The sequence below is a fragment of the Saimiri boliviensis genome, chromosome 14 (genome assembly GCF_048565385.1).
Source record: "Saimiri boliviensis isolate mSaiBol1 chromosome 14, mSaiBol1.pri, whole genome shotgun sequence".
Lineage (NCBI taxonomy): Eukaryota > Metazoa > Chordata > Mammalia > Primates > Cebidae > Saimiri > Saimiri boliviensis.
The window spans coordinates 40,374,539-40,394,500 of record NC_133462.1 but is presented as its reverse complement, the minus strand read 5'-3'; the positions used below and the strand labels follow the sequence as shown (position 1 = coordinate 40,394,500).

Below are 19,962 nucleotides of genomic sequence, written 5' to 3'. Positions count from 1 at the left end.
GATCCTTCTACCTCAGCCTCCCGAGTAGCTGGGACTTCAAGTGTGTACCAGCAGGCCCAGCTAATTTTGTGTGTGTGTGTGTGTGTGTGTGTGTGTGTGTGTGTGTGTGTAGGCAGAGTCTTGTTATGTTGCTGAGGCTAGTCTTGAATTCCTGGCCTCAAGCTATCCTCCTGTCTCAGCCTCCCAAAGTGTTGGGATTACAGGCATGAGTCTCCATGCCAGGTTCCCTTTATTTTTAAAACATAACCTTGTGATCTAACAGGTGCTGCTTTAAAGGTCTGGCTACTCCAGACTGACTTTCTGCCCATTTGCTTGATTCTGTGGCCAACATACCACTCTCGGCTGTTCTTGAAAAACCCTCCTTCTTTGTTTTTATACAAGAATCAAAAATGTTATTACATAGCACTGAGCATTCTTAAGTAGATCAGAGAAGGCAAATGACTCGATAAATGATGTCATACATTATTTTATCTATGACCTTTGTAACCAGACAACTAAATGTATAATTATTTCAGAGTATCTATTTGCAAACAATATAAAAACTGTGCTACCCATGAAGCTTATCCCTGCCTCTGTAAGTGGTTTTTATTTTGACCTGCATTAAGAACGACGTCTCTTCCTGATGCGAACTGTTACTGGTCTAATAGAAATTCGGGGCTACATTGTGAGAACTTGAAAATGGGGGCTCTCCCTGCACCATGGCAATGCAGCGGGTGCCTGGCTGATAATAACACCTGTGAAGAGGCTGCAAGATAAAGAGAGACTTTAGCGAGATGCAGTTTAGTCCAAGTTCATCAGAGCCACCTGGGCTATGACCTTGAGTCAGTGTCTCTTTTTTGGTTTTAGCACATTCCAGGACCACCAATACTACCATTTGCTGTTTTTCTTTAACACTCAGCTCTTCGGTTTTGAAGTCTGTTCTTTGTTAAACAGGAGAGGTCAAGAGTCTTAGAGAGGGGTTAAAGATACCTTAACACCCACGAGAGACTTTCTCCTCAGCCTACGAGAAGGCCTAAAAAAGAACTGGGAAAAAAGAGGACTCTGCTTTGGCAGTCCTCTGCCCAGCAGTAGCAGATCCAGGTGTTGGGAAATGCTTTTGAGCTGGAGAGCAAAGCTGGGGAAACAGATCTTTAAGAAAGGCAGCCAGGGTTAGAAATATTTGCTTACAAAGTGAGTAAATTTTATGTAACTCTGTTAATTCTCTGTAATTGCTTCCTCTGCCACTGCTTGTGGCCCAGGGCTGACTTCTTGGGGTGACCCCAAGTGTCTGGAGCTTTCAAATCTTTCACAAATTGTTGAACCACAAAAAAAGCTAAGGGTTAAAATACAACTTGCCCTATAACCTTGCTTTCCTCAGAGCAAAAAGGAGAATTCACTGGTTCAACAAATGCTGACTGCCACGTTTCGTTGCTAAAACAATTTTAATAGACATAAACAGCTCTATATTTGTTCCAAATTGACTTTTTAACAAAGTGAAATCTCTGCAAAGTTCCAAAGCAAAACAAGAGACGAATCAAGCCACTGCAATGGCTGGGACAGAGAAATCGTCATTTCACATTCTCCACTGTGTACTGAGCTCCTAGCAATGAGACCCAGCAGCAGCTCTGTTAGAAAACTGCCCCCACTGCCCGAACTTTCTGGAAAAGAACTTCATTTGCAATTTTGGCTGGGTAAAAAGGGAAATTAATTAACAGTAGGGGTCTTTGATTAAAATTTCTTTTGAGATTTAGTTAAGGAAAAGTACATATTGAAAGAGCTGGAATGTTAATTGAGACCGAATTGAAAACATGGAGTTTGAAGGCTATTGGATCTCAGGCACAGGGTGCGTGATTTTTTGTTGTTGTTGTTAGAACTAAAGGTTACCATTTTGATGTAGGCCTTGCAGTCCTGAAGAGCACTTGGGCTCATGTGTTTCATTCACTCACATGTTAAATATGAAGCCCTCACTCATGTGTTAAATACGTAAAATGGCCCGTGGGAATTCTGGCAGGGGTAGCTGTCTCTATCCTCTAGAACCTTGTCACAATCAAGAATAGGAAATGAGACACACAAATCACTACCACCTGTCGAAGCGGCCTTGAAATGCTAAATCTAAGTGCTGGGGCAATTTGCCTGCAGTCCGTGCCACTTCTGGTTGATTGGTCCAGCAGCCCCCAACTGGAGGTGGGGGCAATTCTGTTCACCCTCGCTCCCACCTCAGGACATCTGGCAATCTCTGGAAGTAGTTGGCTGTCACCGCTTGTGGAAGGGGGAGTGGGCAGACAGAGGCCTGGGAGGCTGCTCCACACCCTAGAGTGCACAGAAGAGTCTCCCCAACCAAGAATAAACTGGCCCCAAATGTCAACAGTGCATGGTAGAGACCCAGCTTTAGTTTATATTCTCCAACTTAGCTCCCCAATGAAAATCTCAAGGTTCCATGGCAAGGGGTCATTAGAGAAGGGTCTTGAGGGAGCAGTAGGACTTTCTTCAGTAGAAATGACATTCCAGAGAGAGGGGATAAGGAAGTACAAGAACGGTTTAAAGTATGGCAAGCTCATCTGGAGTAGTGAAAGGGAGGCAACAGCCGGGCGCGGTGGCTCAAGCCTGTAATCCCAGCACTTTGGGAGGCCGAGGCGGGTGGATCACGTGGTCAACAGATCGAGACCATCCTGGTCAACATGGTGAAACCCCGTCTCTACTAAAAATACAAAAAATTAGCTGGGCATGGTGGCGCGTGCCTGTAATCCCAGCTACTCAGGAGGCTGAGGCAGGAGAATTGCCTGAACCCAGGAGGCGGAGGTTACGGTGAGCCGAGATCGCGCCACTGCACTCCAGCCTGGGTAACAAGAGCGAAACTCCGTCTAAAAAAAAAAAAGAAAGGGAGGCAATGACAAAGGAGATGGCGCTGGCCTCAAGGAAGCCTTGAATTCGTGGTTACAACAAAGGGGAGGGGGCAGTTTGTCCGTTTGGCTAACAAAAGTAGTGAGAAAGTGCCTTGTCGTTCAAAGAGCCGTGACAAGGTGACTGGGAGAAGACGAAGAGATCAGTAAGAATTCAGAGACAAAGGAACCCAAGGTCTGTGCAAGGAGCCACAAGGACACAATTCGGAAGTGATTAGGGAGCAGGCTTTGGCAGTGACTGGAAGGCTGGATAATCACTGCCTCTGTTACAGGAGAGGAGGGCTACTTCCAGTAAGAAGGACAAAGACTCTAGCAGCTACTAGAACTAGAATAAGAAGAGAAGTGGGCTCGTGCAGGCCCATGTAGATGGGAGGAAGGCGGAAGTTTCCGGACCGGAAGTCTGGGCGGGAGGCGCCATGTTGCGGCCCATGCTGCCTCTACCATCTCACAGTTCATTAAATTAAGTAACTGCACATTGATAAGTCTTTTCTTTTGCATGCTGAGTCTCTCCGATGAGCACAATCATCAGTGTGAACCAAGGCTGGCAATTAATTGAATCATATACGCTTCCGGAAATAATCTCTACTCACCTGAGTCTGTCATTTTAAGGGTCTGAGGTAAAAATACCAGGATTTACACAAAAGACTTCCTCCTGAAATATAGCCCGTTTTTAACTTAGGGTCTGAATATCACTTGCCAGTGGTTTCTAACAATTTTAAATGTGTCTAGTGCCTTCTCCCCTCTCAACCTTCCACATGATGATATATTAATACACGTAAATGCTTAACTAATTATAAGCTCCTCAGATGTTTGATATTTCGGGCCCACAAATATTTGCTGAATAAATGGATGGAGACCCCAGAGAGCTCCTCTCTGAAGTCCCTAGTAGGGTGAATTCTTCTAGAAAATGAATAATTCCTTTTAAAACCAGAAGCACATCCTTTAATCTGGTTTCAGTGAGGCTGGAATTCCAAATATATTTTTTCTCAAGGCAGGCTACATCTGTCTGCACATATTCTGAAAAGGACAGGAGAGGTGGGAAAAAAGACCTTCGTCTTATTTTCTTTGGGTTTCCACTGGCCTGGGTGGAGCCCGCATACATTTTTGTGGGCTGGTAATTTTTTTGGAAGCTGCTTCTAAGGCCTTTCCCCACAGATCACCTTTTGGACAGAAATCTATCCTTGGAAACATGGCAAAGTTTCTAAAAGATAAACAATTTGCATTTTTTAAAAAAGCATAATTAAGTGCTATTGTAGCTTTAGGAATGGACTTCTATATCGTTGGTATAATTTCAACAGTTTTCCAGGAGACAGGCGCTCATGAGTCAAGCCTTCTGCCTTTCTGTGGGGACCCAATCCTTTTTCCCATGGGGTTTGTGCAAATCTAATCTTTCTGGTCACCACTGGATCTCACTCTTCATGGTGCTCAGTTCATGAGGTTATTTCCTCCTTTGCCTTTTGAACCTCTGTCCAGGTTCTCCCTCCATGTAAGAGTCCCTTCAAGATCTCTGCTTAGCATGGTCTGAAAGGTGGAAACCACCCAAGTGTTCATCCATGGATGAATGGGTAAACACAACGTGGCATATCCATGCAATGGAATATTCTTTACCCTTAAAAAGTAAGGAAATCCCGATGCATGCTACAGCATGGATAAGCCTTGAAGACACTGTGCTAAATGAAATATACCAGTCACAGAAACACAAGTACTATATGATTCCACTTGTATGGGGAATAGTCAGCAGATTCATGGAGACACACAGAATGGTGCGTGCCAGGGCCTGGGCAGGGGAAATGGGAGTTAGTGTTTAATGGGGACGGAGTTTTTGTTTGCAAAGACAAGAACGTTTTGGAGATGATGGTGGGGATGGTTGCACAACAGTGTGGATGTACTTAATGCCACTGAATTGTACACTTCAGCACGGTTAAAATTGTAAATTTTATGTTATTTCTATTTTACCACAATTAAAACCAAAATCAAAATGAACTTCCCCTGTTGTTCCTTCTTGGTTTCCTGCTCCTTGAATTTCTACGGCTCTGTCCTTGCTCTTCTCTTCTTACTCTCCATCCTCTTTTTGGGGTGACCTCATCCATTTCCACAACCAAAATGAACAATTATATGCTGATACTCCTAAATCTTGACCTCTAGCCTGAAACAATCTTCAGTTCCGGACCCCAAAACCTAGCTGCCTCCTGGAAAACTGTCCCACTCAAACTCTCCAAGCACATAACTGGACTCATTAATCCCCCTCCTCTTCAAACCAATTTCTTCCATGTTTCCTAACTCATTGACATGTCATGTTCTGCCCAGTCCCTAAAGTCAGACACCTGGGAATACTTGGCTTTTCCCTCCCTTCACCCTACAGTGAGTGCCCAGGCTTTCATGAAGCTCCAGAAACCCTCAAAGCTCTATCTTTCTCACCACTCCTTGGTTGTTGATTTAGGGCAGGCCCTTCTCACCTTCCCCTGGACTATGGCCATAGTCGCCTATGCATTGGCTACCTCCAGACTCCAAGCCTTCCAATGCATCTACTAGAATCCTGTCTGATCACAGAGCTGCATCACCACAAGCGTCTCAGCACCAGGGTGACAAGTCCCGTTTGTCTAGCCAGGGGTTGACAAACTTTTCCTATAAAGGACAGACAGGAAATATTTTAGGCTTTGTGGGTCACATTCTGTTTCTTTCTAAAATACTCAACCATGCAAATACTCCTTGCTGTGCAAAAGCAGCCAGAGATAGACAACATGTAAGTGAAATGGGCATGGCTGTGTGCCAATAAAACTTTACTTACAAAAACAGGCCACAGGCTGGATTTGGCCCACGGGCATAGTTTGCTGATATCTGCTTAGACAAAGGCCCTCCAAACTGCCTTCCATCCTTCTCTCTAGCCTAATCTCTCCTGGATGCTGCACTCAACCCCTAGAAACTGCTTGCAGGTTCTTGAAAACATGGCCACACCCCTCTCCCCTAGCTGCTGCCTGCAGAACCCCATTCTCAAGATGCAGTTCAGGTCCACACTCTCTTTTCAGACCTTTCCTCAGCTCCAGGGAGAGCTGGCCTCCCCACTCTGTCTGCCCTCTGTGCCCTGTAGAAACATCTAGCAAAGCCTATTTGATACTGACTCCTCTTCCTTGTTGGTCTTTGATCTTTGCAAACTAATAGGATAGCACTTTACTCAAAGAAGGCAACGAATAAATCAGTGAAGGATGAATGAATGAAGAATGTATGAATGAATGATGAACAAACGTCAGGAGTCTGAAAAGCAGGTCTTCCAGTAAATGACTGGACAGTTTGATACAACAGCTACAGGCTGACGTGAACTCTACCAATGATCCAGTTTATTATACTTAGAATAGCATCCAAACCTTGCCCATGGCCTCCAACACCCTGCAGGTTGCCCCTGCCTTTTCTGCCTCTCCTTGCTTTGCTTGCCAGGCATCGGCCACACAACTGCAAGACCTTTGCACCTGCTGTCCACTGCCAGGAAGGCTCTTCCTTCTGAACCCCACAGTGCTGGTTCCCGCTTCTCATTTCAGTCTCAGCTCAACTCTCACCTCCTTAAAAACTCCTGGACACCAGGAGCCCCGTCAGCATCACACGGCCATGCTTTGTCGTCTCTACAGTTCAATTTTTCAGCCAAGTTCAAATGTAAGAAGCCTCTGATGGCCAGGCACAGTGGCTCACACCTATAATCTCAGCTACTCGGGACGCTGAGGCAGGAGGATTGTTTGAGGCTGCACTGCAGCCTGGACAGCGGAGCAAGACCATATCTCTTAAAAAAAAAAAAAAGAAGTTTCTTATTATTAATTACCCACCCCCCAGTCTCAAACATATACACAAACACAGGAGACAGGTGTGCACATGTCCAAAATAACTGCAGAGACCTCAGTAAAACAGGCTCACCATATATAGCACATCTGGGCTTCATCATATAATAAATGACAAATAATCACTATTTCGAACCATTACATATAAGTTTTATATATTTGTAATGGCTTTTCAGCTTTTACTCCACTTTAAAACACAGACTCTAGCAGGTGTAGACTGACTGACAGCATTTAAAATCTATCTGCTTTATGTATCACCTACCGGCAGTGGCAAGTCAACTGCATTTTTATTTAGAAAGTCTTGGAATTCATAAACATCAAAAATAAGAAGGAATTGCCAGGGCATACAACAGGGATTTGAAACACGTAGGACCTATGTATCATAAAACAGGAATGCACTTTCAGGAAAAAACAACGGAGGTGTAGCAAGGTCGGGCTGTCTGCTCCTAAGGGCCCAACTCAAGTCCTGGCCCGAAGACCGGGCCAGTTCTCGGCTCCAAGTGGCTCAATTCCAGACTCCAACCGTGTTGGCATCCAAGAGCCAGTGATAACAGAGAAGGGAAACCAGTTTTTTAAAATGTTCTCATCTGTAGAGCTGGCCACTCCCCAAAGCCCATTACAAGTGTGATGTTTGGGGAGTCATCTCAGAGGGGCCCATGCCACAACCAAGATGTAGGACTCCAAGCCACTTCTCATGTTGTCTGTTCTTATGAAGCACCTACGCTTACAGAGTGACAGATTAGTACCATGAGTTTCTAGGTTAATTCAAGGGCATTTCCTATCCTAAAACAGACAGCATAAGGCCTGACCACTCAATCAAGCCAGATGTATTTACTAAAAGCCTCCTTAGCATTTGGTACTGGCCAGGAAACCACAATAAAAAACTCATCATCCCAGGTCACGTACTTATTTGCTTCGGTCTAATAACAATAATAACAACAACAACAACAGTTACCTGTTTTCTGAGCACCTACTAGATGCCAGCTCCTGTGCTTACAGAAATCATTTCTAACATAACGACCACACGAACTATTATTATCAATTCACAGATTTCAAACCTTGCCCCAGAGCCACTAAGCTAATAAACGGTGGTGCCACAATTTAACCCCTTCTCTGCTGCGCCCCAAAGCCCTGGTCTACGACATCCAGCACTGCTGTGCCCTGCAAGTTTCCTTTCCGCTTTCCCGTCCCCATTCATCCAAGTTCATCCAATTTGAGCTCTACTGACTCTCAAGAGATGGCAATAAGAGCTTAAGGTGTCTATGAGCAATTCTTAATTTTTAAAAAACTTTTTTTTTAGGGGCAGGGTCTCATTATGCTGCCCAGGCTAATCTCAAACTCCTAGGCTCAAGTGATCCTCCTGCCCTAGCCTCCCAGGTAGCTGGGATCGCAGGTGTGAGCCATCACATCTGGTGCAGCTCCCAACTCTTCATTTCTACATATGCTTTCCCCATAAGTGTCAAGGAAACCATTTATTCATTCATTTCACAAATATTTTTCAATTGCCTACTCAGCACTAAAATTATTCTCAGCCTGGAGGATAGAGAAATTAATAAAACAGATAGAAGTTCTTCCCCTTATGGAGCAGACATTTTAACAAGAGGACGGTAATATAAAATAAATATGTATAACTTATGGTGTGTTAGATAGGAATAAACGCTAAGGAGAGAGAGAAAGCAGGGAAGGAGCTGAGAGCACCCATTCGCAAGTGGGTGGCCTAGTGACATTTGAGAAAGGCCTGAAAAAAGTCGGGGAGGCAGCCCTCCAAATACCTGGGCAAAGGGCTTTCCAGGCAGAGGTGGAAGGAGCTTCCGGGGGCCAGCAGGGTGGAATTACAGTGAAGGGAAGGGATCTAGGTTCGGGATGAGGTCGAAGGAGTATTAGGCTTGGTGGGAAGCAGAATCAGGGGTGACTGGCTTTTGCTCCAGGTGAGATGAGAACCATCAGAGGGTTTCAACCTGAGGAATATAAAATAAGACTTAACATGACACACACACACACACCCCACCGCAGGGTTAACAGGCCCCATCTGGCTGCTGGGCTGAGGACAGACTGCTGAGCACCCATGGTGGAATCATCTGGGCTTCTAGCTTGGACCAGAGGGGCTTGGATCAGAGGCGCTGGCAGTGGAGGTGGCAAGGTATGGTCAGGTTGTGGGTAACTACTGAAGGTGGAGTCAACAGGATTTCCTGATGACTTGGGAGGGAGTAGTCAAGGACAATGTCAAGGTTTGGCCTGAAAAATGGGGAGAATTGAGTTGATATTTACTAAGGAGTTGGGGGGGGGTGCTTTGGGAGGAGATTTGGAGGGACTATGACAGGCTCAGCTTGGCCACCTTGAGTTTAAGGTGCTTATCAGAATCCACGTGGATGTGCCCAGCAGGCAGCTGGATAGATGTTTTCTGCAGAGAAGATCTTAGAATCCTAAGCCAGTCTGGAGCTTCCCAGGCTCCAGTTCCCTTTAGACCTGTCAGGGTCTCTCTCTGGACCTTTTCCTACTCTTCCTTCACCTACCTTTATCCCTTTCACCCCTTTCATTCTGCGTCTTCCACTATATTTCTTTCCTATGATAATTCCTTTGCTGATTAACTTAGAGTTTCCAAGAAGCAAGTAGGTGGTTTTCAGTTTTCTCTCTAATTCCCAGCATATATTCCATCGGCCTGCCAATCCATCCATCCATCCATCCATCCATCCAAAAAAATAAGACCTTTCACTATGCCAGGCATATGTCTACATGAGAGAACATGAGAACGTGACCAGCAGAGGAGTGAATTGCCATTTAAATTCTAGAGAGGGAGTCAAAACATCTTTTAAAAAAATACAGAAGCCCACAAATACTGAAATCCGGTAAACTCTGAACAAACTGGAAGTTTCTTTGTAAATTTGGCATGGACTCACTTGGTGACAAAAGCTGGCCTGGATTGACATGAGGTTACTTATGGTCCTTCTCATCCCCACCTTGTGTGAATATTCATATAGTTCAGTGCAGAAATACGGCTGTGTTTAGCGGGAGTGCCCTGAACCCACAGTTTCAGATACAGGACCACAGACTTGCATTCTCTTCCCTCTAGTTTAATGAGTGTCCTGACAAGCAAGATGAGAACGTCCCTTTGCTTTTCAAAAGTTTCATATTTTACAAGTAAGTGGGTATGTATATGGGAGCATACTGTTTCAATGTTTGTAAATATTTAAATGTTTTATATTTAAAATGTATTTATAATTAAATTTTATATTTAAATATATAATTATTTTAAGATAAAATAAATATATTTTATATCCATGTTTTAATATTTTAATATATATTTTAAAAATATTTAAATATTTTTATTTATTTATTTATTTATTTATTTTTTGGAGTAGAATTTTGCTCTTTTTGCCAGGCTGGAGTAGAATGGCAAGGTCTCTGCTCACTGCACACTCTGCCTCCTAGGTTCAGGCAATTCTTCTGCCTCAGCCTCCCAAGTAGCTGGGATTACAGGCATGTGCCACCACACCCAGCTAATTTTATATTTTTAGTAGACACGAGGTTTCTCCACGTTGGTCAGGTTGGCCTTGAACTCCCAACCTCAGGTGATCTATCCACCTTGGCCTCCCAAAGCGCTGGGATTACAGGCATGAGCCACAGTGCCCAACCAAAATGTTTAAATATTTAATAAATAGCTATCAACTTTAGAAATAAATATACACTATAAGATATGGTTTCTTCTGGCCCCAGAAGTTTATGAGCAAAATAATCACTAGCTACCATAAAAATCCACAGGCTCAGAGGCCGGGTATGGTGGCTTACGCCTGTAATCCCAGCACTTTGGGAGGCCAACGCAGGCGGATCACTTGAGGCCAGGAATTAGAGACCAGCCTGGCCAACATGGCAAAACCCTGTCTCCACTAAAAATACAAAAATTAGCCGGATGTGGTGGCACACGCCTGTAATTCCAGCTACTCAGGAGGCTGACACAGGAGAATCGCTTAAGGCTGGGAGGCAGATCTTACAGTGAGCCGAGATCGCACCACTGCACTCCAGCCCAGCCTGAGTGACAGAGTGAGACCCTGTCTCAAAAATAAATAAATAAATAAAAATCCACAGGTTCATTTAAAATTGTGACTCCATTATAATATTAAAGTTAAGCTAATTTAATATTTTAATTAATTATAAGTCTAACGTAAAACTAAACAATTAGATCTAAGGAATAAAACCCAGATAAACGATTCTTCAGCACCTACATTTCTGGGGAGCAGAACCATCCTTAACAGTATGTCAGTAATAAACAGTGTTGAAAGATGAGTAATATCATCACACATACATTAAGGTAATGTGTGCCCTTTATGCAGAAAGCAAGTATCAAGTAATTCCAAATAACTTGTCCTGTTATTGAGGTAATTAATAACTCTGTCTCTCTCTTCTCAGATTCAGTGGTTTATAAGAATGAACCTAAAGAACTAAAATAATTCAGTATTGCTTTTCCTGCAGGGGCAAACTATTTCAGAGCTCGTTCCGGGCCCAAGTCCGTTGAACTCTCACAGAATCACAGAACCAGTGATCTTTCCCATCATGCATTGTAAGTTCCCTTCCATACCACACCTGTTGATGAAAAAGCACTAGTGATTCAAGAACTTAAATTCTTTCCGTAGGGGAGGTTACTGTGAACTCTTCTCTGGTCACAGTAGGCGAGTTGTCATTTCTAAGGTTACTTAATCAGTTCAGGTCTTTAAACTGGAGCAGGAGAAAGCACAGATGCCCCTTTCCTCCTTATCCAGAAGGACAGGAGGTAAGGATCTTTCCATAAACAAACAATGTTTGAGGGCATGACATAAAAAGATAAAATACATGTCAACAATATGTACAGGAAAAAATATTTTTAAAAAGTCTTGTTGTTGCTTTGTGTCGTTATTACTACTGTTACTTTGTTGGGGGACTCAGTTTAAACAGAATGAAGCGCGTACAAGGTTTGATGCTTTGGATTCGCAGAGATGAAGCTGACTGAGAGGGAAAAGAACTCGTCAAAGCCTGCACTGGTCATTTACAGCACAAAGCAGGAAAACGATTGCTGGGAGGCGCAAGACTAACAACACCCCAATCCTCATCCTGCGAATGAGGCCTGGGGGGCGGGGGTGAGGCAGGCCGCCCTGGGTCCCGCTCTCCATCCGGCCCTCTCCCTTCCCCATTCCTGCGGCACAACCAGGAGTTTAAAATAGAAAGATGAACCGCGCCGGCAGCCGCCACAATGGCCAGGGCGCTTGGGGCTCCCGGGGGCCCTTGAAATAGCCACTAGGATCGGGAAACCCAACTTTCCCAGCCGAACAGCGAGGAAAACCAACAGGAACTGAGCCTGAGGCTGGCGGCGGGGGAACGCGGCGGCTTCTCGGAAGGAGGGGAAAAGAAAGAAATGAGCATTTGGGGAGTGAGGGTGTGCGTGTGTGTGTGTGTGTGTGTGTGTGTGTGTGCGCGCGCGCGCGCGCGCGCTGGGGGGGACAGGGGGTGGAGTTTAAATCCACAAACACACGCACGCATTCGCACAACCTCGGGAGAAAATGCCACCGAGGAGTTTAGGTTCTTTAACAAAATAATAAATCGAAAAGAAAAAAAAGTTTCACTTGCGTTGGGGAAACTTTTCTTCCTTCCAGATCAGTCCTAAGAGGGGAGCTGCGGCCGTGCGGAGGGGATTCCTGGGGGACGGCATGGAAGGAATGGCGGACGCACAAACCCCCAAACTCAGGAATGTGGGGTCACAGGGAGAAGGGGAAGGGGTGTCCGAGGAGCCCAGAACTCGAGGATTTGGGGTGAAAAGGTGAGAAGTGGTTCCTGGGGAAGCTCACTCGGGGAGTTTGGGATCAAAGGGTGAGAAGGAGTTTGGGATGAAAGAGTGAGAAGGGCAGGAGGGGTTCGCCCCAGGACAAACGCACCAGCTTTTAGTTAAGGAATGAGAAAAGGGTTCCAGGGGTGCTCCCAAATTCAGTATGTCTGGGAGTCTACTAAAAAGGGGGTTCCCCAGACAAGTCAAATGTAGGAATTTGGGGTAGAGATGAGAAGGGAGTCTTCGAGGTCCCCCCAGTGCAAGGAGTTTGCGGCTTAAGAGTGACAGAAGGGCTCTGGGGTCATCCCAATTTCGGAGGTTTAGGGAGTAAAGTAAGAAGAGAGCCCAGGTGCCCCCAATTCAGGGAGTTGAAGGGTATGAGTAAAAGAAGGGTAGTAAAACTCTCGGGAGTAAAAGTGAGAAGAGGGTCCCCAGGTGCCTCTAATTCAGAGATTTTAAGGGTATGAGTAAAAGAGGGGTCCCCGGGTGCCCCTAACTCAGAGATCTGGGGAGTAAAAGTGAGAAGAGGACCCCCCAGCGCCCCCAATTCAGGGAGTTTGAGAGACGTTCCCGGGGCGCCCCCAACTCAGCGAGTTTGAGGGTAAGCATGAGAAAGGGGTCCCAGGACGCCCCAACCTGAGGAAGTTTTGCAAAAAGTGAGGCGACGGCACAGCACTTCCCCCGCGTTCGGTCAATAAGGAAAGTGGGAGCGTCGCAAGGGTCCCCCCAAACTCTACCGCGCGGGCGGAACCGGGTTGCGGAGGCGGGGCCCGCGGGCGCACCCCCGGACGTTTGGGGTGAGCTGCGGGGACATGCTGCCCGCCCCCCGGCCCCCCGAGTCGGGTTCCCGCCGCCCCCCGCACTCGCCGGCCGGGCCGGTCGCATTGGTCACCTGGAGTTCGGGCCGGGAGTTCGGGCAGCAGCTCCCGCGGCGGCGGCAGCGGCTGCTGCGTGTTGGTCCCCGTTGGTAAGTAACAGTCTCCACGGCTACAGTCTCTATGGCGGCGGCGGTGGCGGCGGCGGCCGCTCCTCCTCCGGCTCCCGCCGCCCGCCAGCCTCGCGCCGCCTGCCCGCCCGACTGGGCGGGGCGTTGTTACCGGCAACGGTTACCAGGCTCCGCGCCCCGCCTCCCTAACGGCCCGCCCATGCCCGCCTCCAACGGGCCCGAAGAAGGCGTGGCGCGAGACCCTACGTCGTCCCATTGGCTTTCTGCAGAGTCTGTCAGAAGGAGGGGGCGTTCCCCGGCGTAAAAGAGGGCGAGGCCCGGCCAATCGCCGCCAAGCGGGGCGGGTCTTGGCGGGAGGCGCGCGCGGCTCGTAGGGTTGGCGAACGGCAGGAGCGCGCGGGGCCGGGGGTTGGTGGCGGGTTTTCGGAAAGTTTAGTTTTAGGGGACCCAAAGGACTTCGTTTACTCCACAGGAGGAATATGAAACATGTGGGGACAGTCTGATCAGGGGTCAGCAAACTCTGGCCCGCGGCCTTTTTTTCACCGCCCACCAGCTGAAAATTTAAATATATAAATTTTTTACATGGTTAAAAGAAACAATCAAAAGGAGGTTTTGTGAAATGTGAACTTGATAGGAGACAACTTTATCGTATTGGGTCCAGTATTTTGAACTAGTTTAAAAGTTGGCAAACTGGCGTGTGGGTCAGATTCCGCCTGCTTCGGTTTGTAAATAAAGTTTTATTGGAACACAGCCACGCCCACTTTTTGAAACAGTTTGGAAGCCTGCTTTGACACTACAGGGGTGGAGTGGAGTAGTTGCACAAGGACGGCCTGTCCCACGCAAAGCCTAAGATATTTACTATACGGTTCTTTACAAAAAATGTTTGCCAAACTCACCACCTCCCTCTCATAGCTGGTAGATTTCAGCTATGAGTAGGACTGAAACAGACCCTCATAGAGCTTTTATTCTAGTGAGGAACACAGACAGCAAACAGAATAAATAAGTAAACTTATATAGTTATTGGAGACAAGGAGCTGGAACAATAGGAGAAAAAAGTTGGTACTTTTTTCAAACTTTTTGAAATCAAGGCAGGAGATTAGGCTTCAGCCCTCATTAAAAAAATCATATTAGTGAGTGCTGATTAAATTGTTATGTGCCAGAAAGTGATCTAAGCATTTTTTAAAATATGCAAACTCCTTAAATATTACAATCACTTCTTTAGAAAGATGCTAGGCATTATCCCGGTTTTTTTTTTGTTCTGTTTTTCTTTTTTTGAAACAGAATCTCGTTGTGTCACCCAGGCTGGAGAGCAGTGGCACAGTCTCGGCTCACTGCAACCCCTGCCTCCCGGGTTCAAGCGATTCTCCTGCCTCAGCCTTCTGAGGAGCTGGGATTACAGGCACGTGCCACCATGCTAGCTAATTTTTGTATTTTTAGTAGACAGGAGGTTTTACCATGTTGGGCAGGCTGGTCTTGAACTCCTGACCTCAAGTGATTTGCCAGCCTTGGCCTCCCAAAGTGCTGGGAATACAGGTGTGAGCCACCATGCCCCACCTATCCCCATTTTTCAGATCAGGAAATTGAGGCCCAGAAAGAATGAATTTGCCCAGTGTCAAACAGCTTGTGAGGGATCGGAACCCTAGTAGTCTAGTGCCAAAGTCCATGTTCTTGATGGAGGATTTTCAAACATTTTGACCACAGCATACAACAGGAAATACATTTTACCTAGGGGCTCAGTCCACACAAACACATCTGTAACTAAAACAAATAATACTGTAACTGAAGTACCATGAAATGATACTGTAACTAAAGTATCATAAAATGATACTTTAAATGATAAAGTATCATTTAAAGTAACAAAATTATACTTTAATGCACTCTGCTACTTCCTGTTCTGTTTCATGTTAATTAAAATGTTGACCGTAATTTGCTAAATTGATTTCATCATCTTCTAATGGTTTTTTTTTTTTTTTTTGGAGGCAGAGTCTCTGTCACCTAGGCTGGAATGCACTGGCATGATCTCGGCTCACTGCAACCTCCGCTTCCTGGGTTCAAGCAATTCTCCTGTCTCAGCCTCCAGAGTAGCTGGGATTGCAGGCGCCTGCCACCACCCCTGGCTAATTTTTGTATTTTTAGTAGAGATGGGGTTTCACCATGTTGGCTGGGCTGGTCTCAAACTCCTGACCTCAGATGATCCACCCACCTTGGCCTCCGAAAGTGCTGGGATTACAGGCAAGAGCCACCGTGCCTGGTCATGTGATAGAATTTTAAGCTTAAGTGGTCTACAGTAATCAGTCCCTTTCATTCAATTATTAATCTAGTCAAAAATATTTATTGAGGTCCAAGTGCAGAGGCTCACACAGAAGCATAGTTTGAGGCCAGGAGTTCAAGACCAGCCTGGGCAACATAGTGAGACCTTATCTCTATAAAAATAAAATAAAATAAAATAATAAATTAATAGCCAGACACAGTGGTGCACACCTATAGTCCCAGCTGCTCAGGAGGCTGAAGTGGGAGGATGGCTTGAGCCCAGGAGTTTGAGGCTGTAGTGAGCTATGATTGTGCCACTGAACTCCCGCCTGGTAGAGCAAGATCCTGTCTCTAAAAAATAATAATATATATATTACATGTATGTAATAGATAGTGCTAGGGACACACGTGTAAATAAAATAGATAAAATTCCCATGCCTGTAGGAAAAGTGATACAGTATTGAGTTGGAGGGAAAAGTGGGTGGGTGGGGCTTATCTTAGATAGAGCAGCCAGAGATGCTCTCCCTGGGATGTCCAACAATCCTGCTTGGCCCAAGACTGAGGGGTTTCCCAGGACATGGGAATTTCAGTGCTAAAACCGGGAAATCCTCAAAGCGGGAGGAGTTGGTCACCCTGGGTCTCTTTCTGAGGAGCTGACATTTGAGCCAAGGTTGGAAAAACGAGGAACAAAGGAAGACAGTTTGAAATTTGAAATCCCTGGGGTGAAAGCTGATGTGGAAGACACCAAAAGCAGGTCCTTGGGCATGGCTGCAGCCAATTGAAGGAGGTAGGGCAGTGAGTGGGTGGGGAGAGTGAGTCAGGGGATGATGGCGATCATTTTCTTGGAGGCCACAAGAAAGGAGTCCCGATCAGAGGAGGGGCTTTTTTCTTTCTTTCTTTCTTTTTTTTTGAGATGGAGTCTAGCTCTGTAACCCAGGCTGGACTGCAGTGGCTGATCTCAGCTCAATGCACCCTCTGCCTGCCAGGTTCAAGCAATCCTTCTGTCTCAGCCTCCCGAGTAGCTGGGACTACAGGTGCCCGCCACCACAGACAGCTAGTTTTTTGTAATTTTAGTACAGACAGGGTTTCAACAAGCTGACCACGCTGATCTCGAACTCCTGACATTGTGATCCACCCGCCTCAGCCTCCCAAAGTGCTAGGATTACAGGTGTGAGCCACCACACCCAGCAATTTTTTTTTTTTTTTTTTTTTTTTTGAGACGAGTCTCACTCTGTCACCCAGGCCCAGGCTGGAGTGCAGTGGTGCAATCTCGGCTCACTGCAACCTCTGCCTCCCAGGTTCGAGGGAGTCTGTTGCCTCAGTTTCCCCTACTCCACCCTGAGTAGCTGGGATTACAAGTGCACACCATTACACCTGGCTAGCTTTTGTATTTTTAGTAGAGATGGGGTTTCTCCATGTTGGCCAGGCTGGTCTCAGGCTCCTGACCTCAAGCTGTCCACCCGCCTCAGCCTCCCAAAGTGCTGAGATTACAGGCATGAGCCACCGGGCCCTGCCCCATGTCAGGTTTTAAGCAGGGGAGTGTGTAGGGGGCAAGACACGGCAGCAGTGGGGGGGGGGGGGTGGATGTAATCCGATCTGTGATTTATTTTATTTTGTTCATTAATTTTTTTTTTTTTTTTTTTGAGTCAGAGTTTCGCTCTTGTTACCCAGGCTGGAGTGCAATGGCACTATCTCGGCTCACCACAACCTCCGCCTCCTGGGTTCAGGCAATTCTCCTGTCTCAGCCTCCTGAGTAGCTGGGATTACAGGCACGTGCCACCATGCCCAGCTAATGTTTTGTATTTTTAGTAGAGACGGGGTTTCACCATGTTGACCAGGATGGTCTCAATCTCTCGACCTCGTGATCCACCCGCCTCGGTCTCTCAAAGTGCCGGGATTACAGGCTTGAGCCACCGCGCCCAGCCGTGTTCATTAATTTTTAAGAGGCTCTTACTCTATCACCCAGGGTGGAGTGAAGTGACACAATCATAGCTCACTGCACCTTCAGACCCTTGGATTCAAGGGATTCTCCCATCTCAGTTGCCCAAGTAGCTAGGACTACAGGCATATGCCACCAAGGCTGGTTAATTTAAAATTTTTTTGTTTTGTAGAGACAGAGTCTTGAACTCCTGGCCTCAAGTCATCGTCTTTCCTTGGCTTCCCAGAGTCCTGGGGCTACAGAGATGAGTCACCATGCCTAGTCTTAACTATGATTCCAAAAGTTCAGTTGAGGGGCCAGGCTCAGACTGTAATCCTGTTTTGGGGGGAAATCCCACAAGTGGATTTCTTGTGGAATCTGAAGCCTCAGCCTGTTCCCATATGAATATTGAATCAGAAAAGAATTAGAAATAGGCCGGGCGCGGTGGCTCAAGCCTGTAATCCCAGCACTTCGGGAGGCCGAGGCGGGTGGATCACAAGGTCAAGAGATCGAGACCATCCTGGTCAACACAGTGAAAACCCCGTCTCTACTAAAAATACAAAAAATTAGCTGGGCATGGTTGTGCGTGCCTGTAATCCCAGCTACTCAGGAGGCTGAGACAGGAGAATTGCCTGAACCCAGGAGGCGGAGGTTGCGGTGAGCCGAGATCGTGCCATTGCACTCCAGCCTGGGTAACAAGAGCAAAACTCTGGCTCAAAAAAAAAAAAAAAAAAAGAATTAGAAATATCAGCACATAGTTATTCCTATGTATAATCATTTAGTTATTCACATATAATCATAATGATATATACACTCAATATAACCTTTTAATTTTGCTAATGATTATTGGGTTACGAAGCATGGAACTGAGGTGACATCGTGAACAAAGTGATCCTAAGGCCAGATGCTCTGAGCCCTCTGTCACGCCGCATAAGGGCTGCTGGAAGGCGCCTCGGCTGTGCGGCAGCGCCAGCGCTGGGAAAGCCCCGCTGTTTAGCCAGCTAGGAGAGATGTCCAAAATGGCAGAGACGTCTCCTTCCTGGGGGAGTTAGGAGAAAACTCGGCTCCACCAAGCTCTTGCGGTGGGCCTGAGGGCTGTCAGGGAGGCCCACAGACATCCGGGGGCTTAAATGTCCCTATGTGGTGCTGTGCTTCAGCAGTCACGTTCCATGTCCAGTCACATGTTCCGCTTCTGCACCTGCTTCCTCTTTTTCTTAGAAGATAAGAATTAGTAATAGTAACATAAATCTTTGTGTCCTTGATATTTTTGACAAGTATGTAAAAAGCGCTGACGCATTTAGTTTTCTTCTTGCCTCGCTACTTCAAAGTCCTGGGCCCCTGTCTCCAAGGCACGTGATGTACTTGGCCCTATCAAAGACCACCAGTGCTCTGCCTACCTACCCTGCTCCCTACTTTGTACTCAGTAAAAGTCAGAATGTCCATGCCCTCGGAGCCGCTGCTGGAGTCCATGCTTGGCTTTTTCTCAGTGTCTTACATCTTTTATTTTCATAGTTTCTCGTCTCCACACCTGAAGAGAGGGGCTCACAGGACCCCATAGGGCTGGACCCTACATAATCCCAGAGCTTTGGGAAGCCAAGGAGAGTGGATTACCTGAAGTCAGCCTGGCCAACATGGTGAAACCTGGTCTCTACAAAAAATGCAAAAATAATCTGGGCATGGTAGCAGGCACCTGTAGTCCCAGCTACTCGGGAGACTGAGGCAGGAGAATAGCTTGAACCTGGAAGGCAGAGGTAGCAGTGAGCCGAGATCGTGCCACTGCACTCCAGCCTGGGCAACAGAGAGAGACTCCATCTCAAAAAATAGAAATAAATATAAAAATAGGCCTGGTGCAGTGGCTCATGCCTCTAATCCCAGCACTTTGGGAGGCTGACACAGGTGGATCACCTGAGGTTGGGAATTCAATACCACCCTGACCAAAATGGAGAAACCCCTTCTCTACTAAAAATACAAAATTAGCCAGGTGTGGTGGTGGGTGCCTGTCATCCCAGCTACTCAGGAGGCTGAGGCAGGAGAATCGCTTCAACCCGGGAGGTGGAGGTTACAGTGGGCCAAGATGGAGCCATTGCACTCCAGCATGGTCAATAGAGCTAGATTCCATCTGGAAGGAAGGAAGGAAGGGAGGGAGGGAGGGAGGGAGGGATGAAGGGAGGGAGAGAAGGAGGGAAGGAGAGAGAGAAAGAGAAAGAAGGAAGGAAAGAAAGAGAAAAAGAAAAAAAATCTGGAGAATCAACAAAACCACAAGTCAGTTTTTTGAAAAGATCAACAAAATTGGCAAAATTCTAATTAACTAGGCTAGCTAAGAAAAAGGAGAGACGACTCAGATTGCTAAAATC

General features: G+C 46.5%; 1 protein-coding gene across 2 annotated transcripts in view; it reads right to left on the bottom strand.

Moving 5' to 3' along the window:
• RFX2 (regulatory factor X2) overlaps nt 1-13,558 on the bottom strand; it is a 118,515-nt gene extending 104,957 nt beyond the window's left edge. For both annotated transcript variants that reach the window (XM_039466012.2, XM_039466014.2), the window contains exon 1: nt 13,387-13,558. The gene's annotated coding sequence lies outside the window, so the exon portion shown is untranslated. The remainder of the gene's footprint in view (nt 1-13,386) is intronic.
• Between the last annotated feature and the right edge of the window lie 6,404 nt (nt 13,559-19,962).